Consider the following 22,438-nt stretch of genomic DNA (forward strand, 5'->3'; position numbering starts at 1 on the left):
GTAACCAAAAAAGATCTAATCATTTATATTGGTTATTGGTAAACAGAATTAAATTTCCGTCATCAATAATGATTATTCCAAATAAAAATTCTTTAATTAAAGATATTAATCTCATCCTAATGAGACCTTATACTATAACTTTTAAAATTTGTTTTAATAACAATTATAATGCCTCTATATAATTAGATAATCGTGAAAATTATACTTAATTATTTGTTATACTTAATTATACTTAATATTTTATTATTATATTAATCATTATTTTTATAATTGTATTTACAAATATATATTTATATCGCTATATCTTTTTTATTTATAATAGGACGATGAGGGAATAAAATCATCGTGATGCAATCAGTTTCTGCTAAACATCATACTTTGTTAGAGACAGCAGGTGTCCTCTTATAGCCGAGAGTATATATGAACGTAGGTACATGTAACAAATTGATTTTAGATGTAAGTATCGAAGAATAAGGTAGCGTGTTTGCTTTATTACATGTAGTAAAAATTGGTTTACTCTATTGTATTAACTTTATTGTAATAACATTATCGTATTAATACGATTATTTTAGGTACATAAAATGACAAATATTGTATGCATGACATAGAATTAAAATAGCAATACTTCATTAAAAATTACTGACACACCTACGTTAAAGGATTTTCTGTTCCTAAGACACCACAACGAAAAGATTAAAGATGACAGCGATATAACCTCTAATCTACAATGTGACATAATATCGTTCAGGAAAATAAAGAGGAAAAGAGAATCGAACTTTTTAGCACGTTATGTTGATACTGGTAATGTAGTAATATTGTGACACAGATCGTGAATGGGAAGTGTATAGTATATAAAAAGATAGAGTTTTAGGTTATGTCGAAGCGAGATTAACGTTAGGTATCACGCGCGCTGCTGTATAAGGCGATTAATTACAATAAATCCTGCGAAGTACGTTATTTCTTTAGGAAATTGCAAGCCAAGATAGAAATAGGCAGAGGCAAAGGAATGCGAAATTCCTTGAAGAAAGTCGTAACACGAATCGTATGTATTCTGCGTAAAAGTAGATTTTACTCAATGCACATGCCGGGCAAAAGAGACGGGCAAAGAACTGGAATGCTCAGAATGTTAATCGTTTAATGGGATATAATCGGTTAATGGGAGTCTGCATTCAACCGAAGCCTTCCATACAAGCCGGATGATCGCGTTTCGACCCCTCGTGCGACTTCATTTTTCATCACGACAATAAAGATTAGCTTGTCGTTAAAGGTGAATTATTAAGACTATTATGAAACAAGTTGGAAAGCGAGATATCGTTATATGTATACAATAGGCGAGTACGGTGGCTGTGAAGAATATCCACACAACATTGTATTTATTATAGCATTCACACTAATTAATTAGTCTCAAGTATATATTTATATATTTTATGTAATTTCGGCTTCACGGCCGGAAAATGGACTTGATTTTATAATATTTTTTAAAACTCGTATATGCTTATATCTTTCTCACAGTTCGGTTTTAGACATCAAGTTTGTAAAACTGAGCCTATTCTTATATATAGGGTGCAACAGAACATATAATAGAAACAATAGAAAACGTTCCTCTAGACATTTATTCTATCCGTTTTCGTTTACGGGATACGACGAATTTTTCTCTTGATTTTGTGTTATCTAATTACCTTTACAGAAGATACTGAAGAAGATGACCACCTTGCGTTTTAAGGTAAGCCTGTAGACGTCTTGTTATAAACCCAGTTACACTCTGAATGGTATTCAACATCTTCTATAGGTTTAGTGTTTATGAAAATTCGTTGTCTCATAAGCGAAGACAGACAGAGCATATATTTCTACCAACTTTTTTCATTGCTTCTTGTCACATCACCCGTTAAGATATTAGTGACTACAATGCATGTATTTTATATATATATATAATAAAGTACATTGTAGTTATTAATATCTTATCAGATTCTTATTTGTATCTTATCCTCCTTAATAACTTATCTTATCCTATAATATCGAATTCTATTAACATCTGTTGTTTTATAACTACAGTTTACCCTCTTATTTTTATGATCTTGTTAGATTATCTCTGTATATATTCTCTGTTAGTTCTCTGTCAATTATCTCTGTATATATGTAATTATAATAAATAAATATATATATATCTATAGTAGTATATATAGGTATATATGTAAAATATTATGTATGTGCATATATAATGTTCGATTTACGATAATTTAATCTCTCATTCTCAGTTAACAGATTGATGATAGCTTTAAGCTGGCAGATTTCTCCATCATTTTTATGCAAATGCGATTCCTTTCAGCGTGCAGCTAACATTTAATCCGACCCCGTGTCGTATGCATGATAAATAAGCGCACGCTGTAGTTACAGGTCGTAATTATCGCGGAGTATCATTCTTTCGTGCCAAGAAGAGACCGACCTCGCCGCACTGTTCGGCTTTTCCTATCCTTACAAGGGACCCACACATTGTTCTAGACTGGCAGAATACCAACATCGTCTCGTGTTTCCCACTGGGACACAACGATACCTCATACCTGGAAATAATACGCATCCACTGCTTCCTGTCGCTTTAAAACGATTTACTGTACCTTTTTACTTGGGTCCTGTCTATCTAGTCTACAGAACATGTTCGAAATAAGTACGTACACTCCTGCTTGTAAACAAAATAGAGCCCTACTCATTCTAACATCTATTAGCCGAATACCCTAATATCCGAACGGTTTATTATCTGAACATAATATTTCCCAGTAATGGATACTTAGATTTGATAGACGAACTAAGAACTGAATCGAAATTTCGAATTAATTAAGAACAGATACGATAGAGAAATTAATATCAATTATGAAAAGTAACTTCCTTTATTTCGATAGATTTTTAACGAAAGACTTCTCTAAGGTAAATACGTAGCAGGTTATTAAACAGAGTTTTTCATCTACTGCATTGTGCTGAAATTCCTCTGCACCATTTCAATTTGTAATTCTTATTAAAAGAATTAAAAAGGAATATTAATGGTACACACGTTTCCAAGTATCTTTTAATTGTTACTGAAAATCGTAATACCTGTAATACGTAATTTAACGATTATGGCATCACGTTTGTTCGCGACTCATCCTCATTAATCTTCACGCCATTATTCCTGGCATTAGGAGCACGTTATTAATTGCGATATTGTATCATTTCCTCGTTAATTGTGTTAATTGACTCCGATCCACCTGGAGTATACTATTATTTTATTCAATTCCAGCGTCAAAGCCTATGATCTGATATGATTAGTAATGGATTCTCTATTAATCAGATTCAAATGGCTGTTGAAATTCAATCGAGAGAAAGAGTGAGAAAGGAAACCGATACGATAAAAACAAATGAAAATTTCTCTTAGAAACTCGTTGCAAAATAATTAACGACTCTCGATCTTCTGTATGTTCTAGTCTAATTAAAACATCCCAGCGCAAAGAAATATCTTAATATGTTCTTCTTTTCTACTTTTGAGATCTTAGAGCGATTGTCATATAGACAAATTTAAATAATAAAAAACAGCGGGCAAATTGTGAAAGCAAACGCCGAAGTGGATGTAGAAAGATTGCACTGCTTCATACAAAGTGCGCAATGAGAATTAAAGTAATTTGTCTAGAACGCTAAGATAGCACAGTATCATTTAGGGCAATGTGATATTAATTACTAGCAATAAGGATAGTAGTAAGACTCAGAGGGATAGTACAAATTAAGACTACGTACAAGAAAGATTGTTACTTATACAGAGTGTCCCGAACTTAACTCTCCATCTACAATATTATTTTTACTGACGTTGTCTAGTGGTTGATCTTTGTATGTCCTTTACGTATTCACCTACAAAATAGCTAACATGTAGTACCAAATCTTAGTCTCTTTGACGCCATTTAACTCTTATTAGAAAGGTTTCTTCATAGAGCGAGTAATTTTGTAATATTTAGAAATCATGAAGTTAGTTAGCTTTGTCCTACTTAGAGTCGGTTACTTCACTCGCTAAGAAATAATTTCCTGTTTCCTCGTTAATGCCACGCTATTTTCCTTCTATATATTTGCCTGTGAAATATGAACACATCGTAAATAGTATCGATGCAAGGGCCAATGGAACTGCAACATCATTTTCCAAGAGAACGGTTTAGTTGCGACTGATGATTCTTTTTTCAAAGTTGATGTCCGCGATGTTAATATGATAGAGTAAAAAAACTGACCTTTTGGCCTTGATTTTCAGGTTCAAGGACAACGTTGCGCGGGCCTTTCGGGTGAAATCTCCGTCAAACGGAAGGTGATAGAGTCGTCAGACTGTCAGACTTATAATGACTTTTATCGACAATATTTACACACCCTGTACATTAGAAAAACGACTTTGCAGACCTTCGTATTTTCGCGGCGATCAACTTCAACGCTTCGATAACGGAACAGAAAAAAAGAAAGGAACGAATTAAAAATAATTGAAAGAAGGAAAGATGAAGGAGGAAGACAAAGGTAAAAGAAAAAGAAAAATCGTCTATCGCAATGGCTGCGACGTGTTAATTATCCAAATGCTTCTAGTTCACGGTTCGAGTGATCGACGAGTTTCACCGTTCCGCTTTGTGTTCTCATCCACTTCCGGGCTTTCAGAGGACGGGGAAAACAGAGCAGGAAGATCTGTCTTCGTATCAAGATTTAAAATTCCGTCTGGCGCTTTACAAGAAGACAGTCAATACGAAGGTATTACAGGGAACAGAGGGAGATATAGGAAAAAGAATAATGGAGTATGCACAGGGGATCTACCGGTAGTTTTCTATTTCTTTCCTCGTTGAAACGTTCCTCCTACAGTATCGTTGAGGAACGGTATCGGTTCTAACTACTCTTCACTGATCCATCGAGCCTTTACAGAAGTAAGTTTTATTTTAAACAGGATAGATAGTAAGTAATAAGTACATGCTAATTACGAAGGAAGAATTAAATAACGCGATGTAACAGAATAAAATAGCAATGTAATATGTGCAGTTGATGTTAAAACGGGTCTTTACAGTGTTCTCTTTTTGGAATTTATTATAGTTTAATGTTTTTTTTATTGAGAATATTTTTCCTTGAATTTTATAAAGACGTTTTCGTTTTCAGTAAGTTTCTGGAAACGATTTATGATCACCGACAATAATTTGTCTGAGGTCGGACACTCGAATAAGCTACTTTAAGTAGAATGTTGCCGCACGGTCGTACAAACCTATTGTATTTTATTTCTGTGCCACAACACCGACTGTATCCTAGACAAGCTACTTTGTGAAATTGCTTTTTAAAATCTTATATGTACTTAGTAAAGAGAGCATTTTATAGCATTTTATTACCTTAGTAACTTATTACATGCAAACTGATTTGGATTAGAACAGTTATGTTGGTGTACGTGGTAACAGAGGCGACGCAAAAGAATATTTCCAACTCTGCTCGAATACGTTCCAAGTAGGTTGGCAAGTGTACCGGGGCACGCTGGCTTTTGACCCACTTTGAGCTTCGCAAGCTCTCCTAACCTTAAAACAAGCACTGCTATTCCAGTCTATACCGCTTCTAATACGTTACATGTTACTTGACTGCAGTTTTAGCATGCTGCATGCGAGGCCTATCAAATTACTAAGGAGGAAGTTTTAATTCTCTTCGATCATCATTTTCGATAGAACTAACTTTTCCATTGAATAACGAGGTTCTTTCGGCCTGTAATAGTCCAACGGCTGCTGAAACAAGGCCTCTAATCATGATTCCAATATATTATAGATTCTTGGATTTGAAACCTTAAGCGAAGAAGATATAGCTACGTCACAGATTAGGTTATTAATTGATAACTGCAATTGTATAAATCATAGTCTAATAAATATGCACATATGTATACATACATACGTACATATATATATACACACAGTGTGTTCCATCTATCTTTTCCAGCCTTACTTTCCTATTTGTGACGATACAAAAGATGTTTGAGACAAAAGTTATTCGATATAGAAGGTGACATACTGTGCTTTTACTTTTTATTTTTAAATGAATACCCCCGTATTTTTGTTACATATTCTCGCAGCTGACATTTAGACGTCTTCGAAATGCTGTAAACTCGTGCCTTTTGAAGTGTCCGTAATCGAGATATGAACTTTAAAATCCGATATGCCGCCGGTATTAGAATTGCCCCATGTACACCACGACGCGACACATAAAGATGTTCTTCATAATGCTACTATGAAATTTCTGGCGTGTCCAAAATAGTCGATCGTTTCCAAGTAGTCACTTTTGGGTAATTATACGTTGTATTGCTCTGTCGAATTTGAGAGTTTACATCTCGGCAGCGAATGCAGCAAAGGGCACGAGTTTGCAGTGTTTTGAAAACGCTAGAACGTCAGCTAAAAGAGTATGTAACGAAAAATGGAGGCATCCGTTCTAAGAATCTTAATGTCAGCTTTGCTGAACGTTTCAAGGTCGTCGCAAGACGATATGGATGAAAGCACGGTACCTCATCCCTTATATCACACAGTTCTTTTCTGACACATTTTTTTGTTCCAAATAAGGGTAATTAAGGGTGATACAGGGTAAGGTAAGGTGTATATACAGGATAATTAAGAGTGATACAGGGTAAGGTAAGGTGTATGTACAGGGTGTATCTTAGTTAAATGGGATCACCTAAGCTTCTTAGGGCAAAATTACAATATTTCAAGGGCCATATGATGGTGGCAAAATTCATGGTAAAATTTGTTGAGTTTTCTTTGATTATTATCAAAAGACAAGTTCAAAGTTATTCTATGTTTCCATGTGCTCCTCAACAAATCATAATTATCTGGCATGAAGTTATGCTATGGTGAACCAAGTTAATGATCATCGTGACGTAAAATATGGATTTTGGTATTTCATATTCTAGAGAAATATGTTTGTTTTAATAATTTTTCTATCAGGAAAGATATTACGTTTATATTATTGTAATTGTAGTACATATCTGTATAGTAAATGAAGATATAGATATGTTTAGATAGGCGTTGAATTAAAATTTAGCTTCAAGGAATAAATTACGATAGAAACAAAATGCATAAAGCGTGTACATATACAAAGAAATTATATATAATACATAATACTCGATACGATGAATATATGCATTACGATATAATATGATATACAATTTCAAATTATTGAATTATTTGCTCGTACCGATCATGGACAAAATATAAATAGTATCAAATTTGAACACGAGCTTCAGTTTCGTTTTCTAAGACGAAACGCGAATTTTTCTTTAAAGAAGAATTACTAAATCAAATCGATAGAGAGCTGGTGCAATAAACGAAGTTCTTCGTGTTCATTCAGGTTCGTAATTGGCTCCTCGTGCTATGGCGAGAACTATTTCCGGGCCACTTGGTTTTCGCGTGTATATCACGGACACTTGAAGGGAAAAGTTTGCTTCAAGGTAACTGGAGCAGGGAATGAAACATGGCAGGTATTTTTAGAAGGTTGTAAACGAATAATTTTCGATTACAACTAAGAAAACAGCGTTTTGTTCTTAAACCTGAGAGGATAGAATATTGTTCTTATTGGTCTTTAATTTATATAAGATGGACCAAAAGTCACATCACACGTGTGAACTTCTCAATTGACAAAATTTTCAACGAAGACTGTCTTTATCGGACTTTAATGAATATTATAACTTAGTAAGAGACTTCTATCAACTTCTGTCCCGAGATAGGTTTACGACAAGATTCAGAATCCGACAGACGAAAATCGCACACGAATACCTCCTAAAAAGAAAAAGACAGAATCTCCAATTTGCAGCTTATGCAATCAGATAATAACCATCATATATCTGCAATACGAATGTAACATGTAGAGAATAACATGTATAATAAATAAAAAATACAATCGTACTTGTAACTAACAGTTAATTTCGTTATCTTGAATAATGTATTTAGGCTTGATCAAATAACAAATAATTTATTCCTGTTTTTCATTTGGACTTTCAAATAACAAATAAAATTTATTCAATAATGTCCAACATTGCATACCTATTCTACTCTATCAATAGTTAAACTTTTTTCTACTTCTTTATTTTGTACCCTCTTTATGTATTTTCAAGAAAATATACTTCCTTCTATATCTCCAGTCCTACGAGTTAAAGAAATAATCACTAAAATTATCATGTGGGTAAACTCTATCATCCCAAACACCATAAGAAAAATTGAGATATTCGTTTGGAGCATATTATCATGTAAAGATGAAAAATTATCGATCAAAAGAGTAAAGAGAATAAATCTTCTACGAAATATCTTCAAATAAAATTTTTAAATGGAATCATCAAACAGAATCTTCAAGAAAAATTATCGTCTAATTAGTTCACATAAAAATTCAGTTATTTTAATTCGATATGATACAGTCGTGATTAAGGTTGTGGCGTTGCATTCGAGAACAGAAGCAAGCTGCACGCGATCGGCCAGTAAAAATGCAAATGGAATGAATGGAGCCCATTCATAGATTCGTAACAGACAACGAGGCGTGCAATCTTCGTCGTGAAAGTTACAATCATCTTGGAGAAACTGCCTCCCCACTTATTCTGTTCAAAATGTTCCATCCCTGTCATAGTATTAAAGATTTCTGCTTACAAAATTTGGCGATTTTATAATCAATTGCTTATTTATTTCATCACTCTTTATTATACGTTATTGTTATATTATTTCTGAATATATTTATACGCTATAACAGAGATGTTCCAATGTACTGTAACAATTGTAAAGAAATTATCACTAGATTATTACTAGAAAGCCCAATTTACTAGATTAGTAATAGAACAAGGTTATCACAGGAAAGATCATTTGAACATTAACGAATTAAAATACTTCAAATTAAATTGGTAAATAAATGGATTAAAAATTAATCCATTATTATTCTAAAAAGCTCATATATGATAAAATTCATTTAATTAATATAACCAAGTCTTTTGATAAGGTATTAATGTTGAAGCAGTGACGTATCTTGAGTCTAGTTATTTGTTCTCTTCTTGTGAACATCATAACCTTTTTTACTTTTTTTACTTTAAAACAAGACTTTTTTGCTCTCCAGACAAACAGGAATATCCATGTTGCTCTTTTGTTTTCCATTAAATCGGAGACGAATGTTACGCCGTGTAAAATTACACGAACCATGGCGTAACATACGAAAGTATATATACAACGACTCGTGTACATTGTACTGGTGGACGATACATAAAGGGGTGTACGGATCTTGTGTACATCCATTCTGAGCTGCCTCGGTCGTCTCATTACTCTTGTGTATAGCCGTGTAGCCGATGTACATTGCTTTTAAGCCGGTTCCACGTATTTAATATTCGATTGACGATAAATCTCCGACAAGCTGACGAAACGTTCGTCAAAATGTTGGAGTATATCTCGATATTCGTTTGTTTGAGAAACTATGATAGATTTGCATTTATATCTGAGTAATTGAATGATGAGAATTCGAATATTTGGTTATGTGAATTAATCGAAATTTTGGGAATATCGAGTACTTGGAATTTGATGGATGCAAAATATTTGGCACTTTGGGGATATCGAGTATTTGGAATTTGGCGAATATGGGACATTCGAAAATGGCTAAATATTTGGGACTTTAGGTATACAGAGTATTTGGAATTTGGTGAATTTCAAATATTACAAATTTCTGAAATATTGGATATTTGCAATTAAATTAACATCTAAAATATTCAATGTTTCTTGAGCTTCAAATATCCATAAATGAATATTAAATACTTGAAATTCTGCATGAATCTGAAGATTCCCAATTTTATATATATATTTGAATATATGTATTATATATAATTATGTATGAATATTAGAATATATAAATAAATAAATATATATTTTAAATTTAGTGAATAATAAATATTAAATGTTTTTATTTCATTTTTACTATCCCTCAAATTTTTATACATATCTGTTCCAACTTCTCCTAAAAAATTTTTCTTTTCTTTTTGATCATAAATTCTAATACTGGATTCCTAATTGTGTAACGGGGATTTTTCCAGAAAACGCAGAGGAAAATATTTTCTGCTATGAGCGGAATCAAAGGAAAAACTGGAGGACCAACAAGAAATTTGGGCCGAGAGGAGACGGTTGTTTCATAAATGTAGGTCGGTTACGAGAAAGAAGAACGAGTTCGTTTGTCGCAGAATCTCTTCTTTTCATCTCTTGTCTCGTCATATTTTTCTTTTTTTTCTTTCTTTTTTAGAATTGACCAAAACAACCAAATATCAAAAAATACCTAAACTTCCTTTTCACTGCAATTTGACCATCGATTTCCTCTTTTCCTATTTTTAATTATACAACGTTATAATTTGAAATTTTATTAGACTCAAGAACGTTAAGTTTTCGAACGATCTAACCTGACAGAGAAGAAGAAGGACAGGAACAGAATCTTTCTAAAGTATTCAATAACGTTTCAAATATTCACACTTTGTTTTAACTTACCCACAGTGTTACATACGCATGAAAAGACATACAACAGTGTCATTCTAGAGTTAAATTTCCCTAAACTGTCTTATCCTTTGCATGTCAAAGCAGAAAATTCAATCGAACAAAGGAAAGAGCATTTTCGAGCCTGTACATGAGCCTGCAAAGGGTGAAGACTCGGAAGAGAAACGGAAGAGGAAGAGGAATGCGAGAGATCCTCTTCCGTGAAATACGGGTCACACTCGAGAGGATATGCAACGATGGAAGAAAGCCCTGTATATTTCCAATAACGATTCGGTTCTATCTGGAGCACTGGGTGGCTCGTTATCGACGCCGATTATACTCGACTTTACCAAAGGAACAAGGCCTATACAACCTGGATACGTTCGGTTATCCCCGAGGAGGGTTTTTAATAATAGCGAAACACGCAACAATGCCCCGTATCGGGCAAACCTGATGCAACCGTAATTTTTCCTCTCTCCTCTCTTTTTTCTTTTTCTCTCTCTCTTTTTGTTTCAACGATTCAGGTACATTGCATCAGGTACATTGGTAGACCCGGTTCGATCGATCTATCGGTTTTTAGCGAATGTCTATTCAATTTGCATCGGTCGAAAGGGACTTGTTATCAGACTTATTAAAAAGCATGAGAAACGAGCGACTTTATCGATGCATTATGAGCTTGGAATGGAAACCGAAGTCGACATCGATTGTGAGGCAGATATTTCCGGTTCCAGGAAGCTTTCTTATAATTATCCGAGGGTAATAATCGTAGGTATAGACGGTGGATTTTCATGCACACTGTATCGCAGAGCTAATGATGATAAATAGATTGCGGATTTTTATTGCGGATTTATATAATACGTACGTCTGAGAATATAGGCGAAGAAATGTAATAATAAAAGAAATTGAATTAAACATTCGTCGTACTATTAACACTAAACCTACCGACACTTCGTGTATACCTATTTCTACCGTGTGTGTGTGTATGTGTTTGTGTGGTCAAAATGACCGGTGATTAAAGAATTAATAGTTTTTATGATTTAACTTAGATAATGGTTAATTTATAACTAAATGTATATAAAATGATGAACTTTCATAAAATTTCGTCTAAATTTACTTTTGTTTAATTTCAAATATAGACTTAAATAGAATTACACTTTTATTTATATAGACACATATCTTATTCAACTTTGCTGCATTTTTACAAATTATCTTATTAGCAAATGTACATTTGCCGCACAAATATTTCCCACATCTTAAACAAATTTTCATAATTTTGTAACCTTTATTTGAATACAAATTTTTTACTTGACAAATTTTTTGTAATACTTGTTGATAGTTTTATTGCATGGTCTTTTTCCTGTGATTCTTTATATAAAAATAATGTATGCACTAGGTTTATAACAATTTTGTGAATTCTCTGTAAATTGGCCCCATACTGTAGATACCATTGCAAATTTATTGGTTCGTGTACGTTGGCTTCTTTCGCTCTTCTTATCACATCGTATAAACCTCATAATTTCAGCAAAATCATTCCTCCTCATTGTTTTTGAAACAAATGCAGGTCTCCAAATTTTATTCCACAAATATGAGACATCTAAATTTTTTATATAGCACATAACATATATCAGAGCAATAAATGTATCTAGTTTTGTTGCATCTAGCTCCCTCTTAGCCCCCAATATTCTAAATTCTTCTTCTTCTGTACATTTTATTATATGATCCCTTATACGGTGATCAATGATAAGATAAAATGCCGTCTTTACTTGTCCTTTCATAATATGCCGTTTAGCATATCCCTAAAAATTTTATGAACTGATGTCCTGCCAGGTTTGGGACTTGCATCTATTTCTCTCCAAACTGTCCTATCGGGTCCTGTTTCGATACGTTGGTTCTCTACATCAGTCTTATACCTTGTTGTCAACGATAATTTCTTACCTTTGTGCCCTGGACTTATTTATAATATTCAACTCTGATTCGGTTGTAAATAGCTTTTCATGTGTTTCCACGCCGTTTTCTGAACAGTCTTCTTCTATGTCCGTAATTTTTTTTGAGAAATCTTGATATTTTTAGGGTAAATATTTATCACAAAATAATACCACGTACGGAATACAAAATTATTGTCAAATTTGATATGCTTTACTTTTCCTTTTATAACAACTTTATGCAAAACGCTCTGAGATGCTTTCTGTCCGAGTTTTAGAAATAAAAAATTTAGATGTCGAGTAATTGACTAACAAACCGAGATGTATTCTAGTCGAAAAGACAATAACAAGTAAAAATATGATCTTTGACCATTGGAGATGACCATTCTCCACCAATGGTTACTCGAGGGTGGAGTTGGCAAAGCTTTTCCCGTGTTTTATAGCAATGACCAATAACTCTAAGAAACTTCTCGACTTTTAAAATGTTTGTAACAATGGAGTGTAAAAATTGCTAAATTTTGTGGCGATTAGGATTAGAATCAGGTGACCTTAGAATTATAATGAGCCTGAGTTCATATGTTTTGACAGTTGGTGGCTACCTTGATCGACGGATGGATTATTTTATGACAAGATTACGGGTGTAACAGCTGTTATTATTTGTTATATTAATTTTGTTTGTCATTTGACCTTGAGGTAGCCTTTTCTTTGGACTAATTGCATTTATTTTAAGAATAACTAACATATTTTGTCGAGCGGTCATAATGACCGCTCACGGTAGGCAAGGCAGAATATAAATTGCTCTGAGAAAATAAAAGAGCAAACTAAAATTAAATACAGAAAAATATATTGTATGTACGTTTTAGGAAAAGTCAGAAATTATGAAGCGATATGATAAAATTTAAGTATGCTTAAATTTGTGTAGAAGACAAACAAGACAGACAAGACTTTTAGTGTTAAAGATATTAAATATATCCGAAGAGAGAACCCTGTTCGAATTTGATATTAGTCGTTGGTAACTTGAACTAAAAGTTGTATTTTGCGAAAAGGTTCAGGTTCCGAAAACCTGACCCAAACCGAAACCATATTTTACCCATTAATAATCGAAATAACTTCGAAGAGAAGCTTCACGAGAAGAGGATGAAAAATTGGAAATCGTAACCGTAAGGCGGAAGTGTTACGAAATTTCTGACCTGATGCTTTTCCTAATGGAATAAATAGTGTCCTATTAAAAGATTTAAGTCGTTCAATTCATTCCTGTGTCAAAGATGACGTAATTCAAACGTCCAAGGAGAACGAGACCGACGCGTGGAAAGATATCTGGATACTGAAAGAAAAATGTACGACCTCGGTACTCAGATTCTTTAGCCAATTTGCTTTTTTATCTGCGGTTTACCGTATCGGAGGATAGACATGGATAACTAACGACAATGAGCCTCTTTCCGTCATTGACAATTAATAAATCGTTAGTAGAATTTTACAAAATAAAAGTTGTAATTTACAAGACACTGATAAACGCTGTTGCACGAGGGTAACAAATTTGCTAATAAGAGAAAATGCAATTTCACAAATAAATTTCATGGTGTCTGATTATTATATTTGGCATAAATTAAGGAACAAATTTGTTCAGATTAAGAAACGAGGAAAGATTACTAACGAGAATCCTTTTCTCCTCTCATAATTGAATCAATTTTTCTATACACGTGATAAATTTAAATTACATCCAACTAAAGATACGCAATTATCGACTGTTATTAATTTTACGAGAAAATGTATTTTAAATTAGATATAACGCTAGGACTAAATAGGCTTGGGCGAGCGTGTTAGAAATGGAATAAAAATTCAATATTAAAACGAAGCAAGAGCACTTTCGTCCCAGTCGACTGAATATCCAAAAAAAGACTTACTTGCAAAGTGTTTCAAAGTCTATCGAAAAGCTTCCTGCAAAACCTGTTCACACGCTTTTTCTCGAACAAGTACCAGAGAACGTGTTTGAGTATGCGTGCCTAAACTCGATTCCGTCGTATCGACCCTCGAACATATCCCCAGGGGTGGTGTAAGCAAGCCGCCGTATCCAACGAAAGCAAAAAGGGATTCCCCTCTAGGAAATCGATATATTTTCTTCTATTAAAAAGTGATGTTTCTTCTATTTCATACACCTTGGTGGTTCTTAATTGATTTCGAAAAGAAAGCTGTATGTTTTATAATGTAACGAGGGAATTTCTATTTATCAGTATCTTTTAATATAGACTGAAACAAAGGTACGGATGTATGGAAACGTAGCTGTACTATACAGGGTGTCCCAGAATAAATAGGCAATATTTTAGACGCGACTTCTGCAGATTCGAGCAAACCTCAACAAATACAAAACACGTACGTCTTATCGAGTTGTTCAGAAAGTAATTTTGATCTTTTGCGTGAATGCAAGTCGTTTCAAACGCTCATAAACGGCCGAGTTCGATGACTTTAACTACCCGGCGAATTTCTCGCGTTGTTACGAGACGATCGCGTTTCGATTCAAAATTTTAATCTAGATCTAAATCGTTTAAGAAATTTAAATCTAGAAGATAATAATAATAATAATAATAATAATAATAATAATTCATTTTTCATTTTTCACTCATAGAGACACGATTTATAATTGTTATATATATTTTTATTTGTCTTGCACTGCGAATCAACTGTACTCTTTTGAATTTAAATCCTATGAATACTAATCCGATCCAAAAGATTGTAAAAATTTACATTTAAAAGATATTAACGCGATCGGAAATGTTTGGAAAATTAAAATCTAACAGACGTTAGTTCGATCTAAAACATTTCCAAAATTTCAATTTGGAACATATTAAACCACTGTAAAATATTACAAAAATTCCAATTCAAAAGATAATAATTCCATTTGTATGGAGTCGATCACTGTGGTTTGCGTGCCTCGTATAATCCGTAGCAAAACCTTCTAATTTTTACACGTCACTTAACCAGTCATATGAAACTATAAAATCGTAAATCGACTTTTAACCGATTTCACGATTCACGATAAGATTAAAAAAAAAAAAAAAGAAAGACGCGATAGTACCGTATACATTGCGCATGCGTGGATGAAAACGCGTGCGTGTAGGTGGACAGAATCGATGCGTTCGCATGCAAATTGCGAGGACCGCTGCGACCAACATGAACGCAACGCGGAAGGATCGAGTTTATTCAAATTCGATGATGCACGACTCTACCACCGTTGCTCGACTTGTATTTCCTGGTCAGTGGATTTTTCGTGTCCGTAACACGATAACGGGTTTCCGCGGAAACGCTCGCTTAATTCGAAACGATCTAGCGGAACGCGGAAGGATCGGGTTCATTTAAATTCGTATATGTTTCACGAGTAAAAATTTTACGAACACCGGCAACGCTGTTCGTTGCGATACTGCAACGAGAAGAGAAGAGAAGTTGGTGAAATACGAAATTATACGAAGTATCACTTTGACGACCGTATGTATTTGACAAGCGTACAACCTGAATTGCCGCGTATTTTTTGGAGCGATTGGAAAGATTGGAAAGGTCGGTCGGAAAGTTCGTTCTGATTTACATTTCGATTCGATCTACATTTATTGAATTACGTAGGTGCGATTTTGTTCCACAATCTTTCTCCATCTTTCACGCAATTCGAATATTCCATCCTTCGTCATTCATTACAGAGAAAGAAAGATATATGATTTACACTCAAAAGTACAAAAGTTTATTACCATCAGTTGACTATGAATTTCTAGTTTAAATTCATAGCATCAACTTATAGTTTCAATAAGTGATTCGATATTAATTGATTTCCAGTTCGTTTGGACTGTTTTACTCAAATTACTGGAAAGTGAAACTGTCTCTTTAATATGTATAGCAGCCTTTTCAATTGTTAATCCATTCATTGTTATTCGACTCCTTGTTCACATTGCCATGGATACGTCAAAGATAAGAGCGAAAAGTAATCAGGTTACATCTTACTTCTAATCACATATTATATATTTCTTTAGTTTAATTAAAAATTGTTGGTCCAAAAATGTATACTCGTGTTTGGTATTATTTTGATCGTACGAGTCTCGATCATTCGACTAGAACTTGTTTCATCTCGTAACGATATAATAAAGAATAAGAGAAATATATTTTCTTACTTTGGTCATTCGATACCAGATTGAATTACATCGATATGGATCATAGATAACGCCGAGGTCTGTCTTGATACTGCAGTTTCAGAAATTGCTAGAGATAACTTCTGGCCATATAGCAGGATAAATTTCTGGCCATATATATCCGGACACTATTATCTTAATATATGATTTAGATTAAAAGGACTGCTGTTTTGTATTTTGTTTAAAAGCTACTGACAATGATAATAAGTTAGTTATATATTGTTCACCCTGTATTGAATTAAACTGTGTAATTTGTATTGTTTTTTAGAATGAAATTAATACAATAATATTCCTATTTAAAAGAAAGAAAGATAAAATCTGAATAAGATTAAAACTGTATAATTTTTATAGCCCAATATATGACTAATATGTACTATTGTAGCTATCTGTAAATGTAGTTTAACATTTTGTTTTATGTCTACAAAACATGTATGTAAAATCAGGTCCAGTCTCTAGGCCATCAGACTGCAATAAATACAGGAATACAATATTACTATAATCAACGTGTATTAGATAAAATTCTTGCAGATACAGTGTAGATCTTAATGTGATATAAAATGAAAGATCTATCTGACAAAAACTCTTTATACCTGTATGTCTCGTAATATTTCTAAAACACCATACTTTTATTCCAAGGGAGAAGAATAAAGAGAGGGTTAAGAAAGCCTCTGGAGAATCTAAACGCTCATTTGCATCGCGGAGGAGTTAAATAACAGGCCTTCATAGTACACGTAACATGGTACATGCATATAACAGTGATTTCACTATTACCAAGAAAGAGTGTCTCGACGATGTCTTTGGATTCTTCCAAACAGGATCAGCTCGTTGGAAATGACACTTAAATCCAGTCTGCTCTTTCAATCCGTTCAACGTGTGTCGTTAACATACACACACATACAACACAATTCTATCTCTTCTCATCGTGAAACCTTTCGCATGTCTCTCCCTCCCTCTCTCTCCCTCTCTCTCTTTCTTTCGCTCTTTTTCACTGTCGTTCTGTTAACACTGCACACACCGCGTTCCGTTACGTTGTTAAGAAGCCCATTATCCAATCTGTTGCAAGATACATAGTATATGTGCACCTGCACCACTCCCATGGTGTCGTCGACGTGGATATCAACATTTACCCTCCCTTCTTACTTAGAAGTTCCAAGAACATCGCTACTTTTCCACGCTATTATTTCCCAGATTCGAGGTTTTTACCTGAGATATTCTATAGAATAACACTGTTGAGAGATAGAAGATACCTAATCAGCAATATAATGTATATAGTAATATACACAACTAGAATACATAATAGAAACGTATTATATAATAAATACTTAATATTGTAATGGAATATTTTTAATTCATTTTAATTATTACTGAAAAATATCTCAATAAGATAAAACTACATTATTTTCACATTATGAACTAATTACTTATTAACTAAAAATATGGACATGCATTTTGTATAAAACTCTTGGGTGTACGAAATATTTAGGGTTTATATCTAGAAAATGAAAGAAATCTTGAAGACTTGATTTGAAGATTCTTTATGAAGGAAATAAATCTTCGACATTTGCTTTATCTTCCATATTTATAAAATATATAATATATATACAAGCTAAAACAAGTCTTGAAGATTTCATTTGAAGATCCTTTGCGAAGAAACTAAATCTCCAAGATTTATTTTACCTTCTATATTTATGGAACATATAACATATTTAGAAAGGAAAACAAATGTTGAAGATTTCATTTGTAGATCCCTTAGGGAGGAAACAAATCTCCAAGATTTGTTTTACATTCTAAATGTATTTTTTATCTTCTATTTTATTATTTACTATAACGCTTGTCTTTCCTAGGGTTGCTTACAACATATTTACATCAATATTGTACTTATCTTACTAATTACTTAACTCAATACCTTAATACCTTAAGTAAATATTAACTTTGCCTTCTATGTATAAATCCTACAAACTAGTATTTCCAACACATTTAGCATTAGAGTTTTACACACTATGGATATTGTACATATTTGCGTGCAAACAGACAGGGCAAACTCGAAGAAGTGAGGAAGAAGCGAAACGTTGGAAGCTAGTGCAACGTTTCACTATTGAAAATACAATAGAAGCCCGAAGAATTACAAATGCGTCGACTAATCATCGTTCAAAATCTAAAATTTCGAAACACCCTGTATAGAAAGGGAGATGCAGTCAGCAGACTGCGTGAAATATTAGGATGGATTCTGCATTCTCGAGACTCGCATGCACCAGTCCGCGTAACAATGTCACCCCCAGGGGTGAGAATGGTACACCCTCGAATGGCGAAGGGTCGCCATCCACTTTTGAATTACGCTAGATTGTACGAGCTTGGGAAATCAGCTGGGGTGACAGCTAGTCTCAGGTTTCTATAGGGTGTCTCTCTGAACTTTTCGTGTCTTTTCTTTTGATATCGAGCTTTTCACAGTGTAACCAATCGTATACAGGGTGTCTCACCTAATTGTTGATAATAGAAATTAATAGAAGATTAATAGAAATAAACGTAAATTATATAAATTACGTGCATGGATAATTATGTAAATTTAGAATAAATTATAAGAATATGCAATATTTTTATAAAGCCAAGTTCATATTTTGTCGAATGTTATTGTGTATTTTTAAATATATCTATATCTTTTCTTATAAAGGCAACGAAAAAGATTATATTATTATCTATGTACACAGTAGTAGTAACAATTCTTATTTTATTTTTGTAAAGCCGGGTTCATTTTTTGGCGAAATTTGAAATAAAAATTTCACTCTTACTACTACTATGTACATAGATAATAATATAATCTCTTCCGATGTTTTCGCAAGAAAAGATATAGGTAATAATTTAAAGATATAGACACTTTTGAGTGAAATAACTTCTATTGCAAAGCTTGGATGATATTTTATACGTATGATTATATGACCTGTTACAAGTTCCTATTAATTGACAACATACAAAAATCACAGCCTACTGCGTTATGATTTTTGGATCAAATTACATTGATCGTATAAAATCGAATACCGCATGTTATTTCCGACTGATTTATATACAGGGTGGTTGGTAACTGGTGGTACAAGCGGAAAGGGGGTGATTCTACGCGAAAAAAGAAGTCAAAAATATACAATAAAAATTTTTCGTTTGAGGCTTTGTTTTCGAGAAAATCGACTTTGAATTTTCGCTCGGTACGCGTGCACTTTATCACAATCGAATACGTTATTACAATCGAATACGTTAGAAAGTGTTCATAGAAATTTAATTAGAAGAGCAGAAGTATGTGTTCGATAGAATGGGCAACATTTTCAGCAATTTTTGTAATAATAAACTTTATGATTACCTCATATTATTTCACTATGTATTCCTAATTTTCCGTTACGGCAAAAACAAACTTAAACTGCAATAATATCCATCGAGACAACGATCTACAGTGAGATCCGTTATAACGAGACGTGATAAAGTGCACGCATACCGAGCGAAAATTCAAAGTCGATTTTCTCGAAAACAAAGCCTCAAACGAAAAATTTTTATTCTATATTTTCGACTTCTTTTTTCGCGTAGAATCACCCCCTTTCCGCTTGTACCACCAGTTACCAACCACCCTGCATATAATATGTAGATTATAATAAAATATGATCGTATTCGGAAGAAATATATCCAGATCATTGAAACATACATAAATTTTATTGCATATGAAAAGGATTATATTTCCTACTTTCTTATGCAAATGGTCAATCATTATATAGTCAATATCTGTATACAGAGTGTCTCAGTATTGATGGTACAACCTGGAGGGGGTGATTGTACATGAGAAAATAAGTTGAAAATATGGAAAAAATTTTTTTTCATTTGAGACTTCGTTTTCGAGAAAATCGTCTTCGTATTGCCCTGTATATTGCCCTAATGCATTTAAGATTAAGTTAGGTTTAAGACAATTGATTAATAATTAATTTCTTTTTTAAATTATTTAACTGCTTTGAGTCGAAGGAGAATGGCAAAGTGACGGTACACGAATTTTCCGCTTTCCTCTACTTGTTCCTAGCTATCTCTCTAAGAAAGCCTTTGCCAAGGCTTCGCCGTATGGTTTAGACACAACAGAGATATTTGCCCGTTTCTCGCTTTCTCGTCGAGTTTTATCAAAGAAACAACTACCTCCGTTTTATCGAAGGAACGCTGCTAAAAAGAAAAGTACCATTTGTTTCTGTCCAACGAAATATATATACCAGCATTGCACGACCTAATCCCAATTTCTAATCCTAATCTATCCATTTACGGACGATTCGTAAGAGGTTACATTGCAATTCATCTTTGCGAACCCTCTAACATTAAACTTACAAGGCCCGGTTTCAAAGTTTAATTTAAAATTATACATTTATTGTTATTTCTGTTGCTCAACTTTATATATATTCTTATATTATCTGATTAATCAATTTCTCAACTTTCTTCTTCGCTTCCTTCTTTAATTAAGAAAAATTCAACGCCTGGCTTATTTATCGCGATCGATCATTTGATCGGTCGACAAATTTACATCCTTTCCTAAAGTTTTCTGCCTGGGACCTTAGCTCTGAACTCAAGTAAGATCTAACCACCTATAGTTGCATACATCTAAATGTGATATGTGTTTGGCTTGGCGGTAAGCGCTTGAATAATCTGACAGAGTACATGTCAGGTAACGCATAAACACAACGGAGTTTTGTCGGAGACTCTCAAGAAATACTTTTCAAGAATATACTGCCTCCACAATGAGTTCTCTATAGCCAAAACGAAATCTAAATGCAGTATCATTTTGTGAGTCACAGAGTACAGATAGAAGATTAGGAGAAATCAACTAAGACAAGGAGCGAACAAATCTCATAATATTCTAATAATATTCTCATAATAGTCTAATGTTATAAAACATATGTGATGTCGTTTAAAAGACTTAAGGCTGATATACCAGAAGAGAAAAGATATTGGAAAATAAAATAGCATCCATCCAACGAGTGTCTTGAAATGCAACGTAATTCATTCAAGACGTTCTTCGATGAAACAGATAGCTAACGAGTTATTTTAGATAGTACTTCTTATTGATTCATCCAGTATAATATATGTATAAAGTAAGATATATTAACAACTACATATATTCAAGACCACTATACATATAAAGAAGAGAATCTTTGACGTAAAACGGTTGAGTGTAATATGATTACGTAATAAATATATACGTATAATTAATAGCAAGCCAATGGTTTCATTTTATCGAACGAACTTTACAGCCAGACCACTCTGAAGCTTCAATGAAGTTCCTACTTTAAAAAACGGTTTAACTTCTGCCAGCTTGTACTATAATATTAAAAAGCTCGACTGCACAATTAGTTTCTCGTTCCTTTCTGTTTTTTTCTTTTTTTTTTTCTAAAAAATTTCAATGCGGTCTGCGTAGCTTGACCGCGATAACAATTATCTTCCATCCCTTCAAGTATGAAAAAGAAGAAGAAAGGGGAAGTTTGCAATTATGCCGGCCCCATGGTGGAAAACGAGGAATTGTATTGAGTATTCGCATACTATAAAATGAAATGAATTTCTGCTGTTCCATAATGACTGTGGCAAATTAAAAAAGAAATGGGAAAACGTAATTTCATTAACACTAACTTTACCAGGCCCGGTCAAATGACTGCTTTCAAAATTTAATTTAAAATTGCACATTCATTGTATTTCTTTTGTTCATCTAACTTTATGTAAATTCTTCTATTATCTGATTAATCAATTTCTCAATTTTTGCTAATTTTACATATATTGTTATTTCCTTTTTTATTCATCTAACTTTATGTAAATTCTTCTATTATCTGATTAATCGATTTCTCAATTTTTGCTAATATACGAATTTACA

At 33.3% G+C, this 22,438-nt stretch overlaps 1 protein-coding gene and 1 long non-coding RNA gene across 7 annotated transcripts in view; one reads left to right on the plus strand and one right to left on the minus strand.

Moving 5' to 3' along the window:
* Nucleotides 1–22,438, minus strand: part of LOC100649150 — a 43,072-nt gene that overhangs the window by 12,172 nt on the left and 8,462 nt on the right. The window contains exon 1 of one of the 3 annotated variants that reach the window (XM_012316362.3): nucleotides 1,680–1,802. The exons of the other annotated variants lie outside the window; for them this stretch is intronic. The gene's annotated coding sequence lies outside the window, so the exon portion shown is untranslated. Of the gene's footprint in view, nucleotides 1–1,679; nucleotides 1,803–22,438 lie in introns of those variants that run through there. 3 annotated transcript variants of the gene reach the window in all.
* Nucleotides 298–5,904, plus strand: LOC105666475. Of its 4 annotated transcripts, none has more exons than XR_007226360.1 (4): nucleotides 298–456; nucleotides 573–4,512; nucleotides 4,579–4,907; nucleotides 5,134–5,904. It is a non-coding gene; the product is annotated as an uncharacterized LOC105666475 (long non-coding RNA). The 4 variants fall into 4 exon arrangements; XR_002308405.2 differs by having other exon boundaries at nucleotides 573–2,662; nucleotides 4,259–4,512; nucleotides 4,579–5,904; XR_007226361.1 differs by having other exon boundaries at nucleotides 573–1,723; nucleotides 2,389–4,512; nucleotides 4,579–5,904.

The sequence above is a fragment of the Bombus terrestris genome, chromosome 14 (assembly GCF_910591885.1).
Source record: "Bombus terrestris chromosome 14, iyBomTerr1.2, whole genome shotgun sequence".
In the NCBI taxonomy this organism is placed as follows: Eukaryota; Metazoa; Arthropoda; class Insecta; order Hymenoptera; family Apidae; genus Bombus; species Bombus terrestris.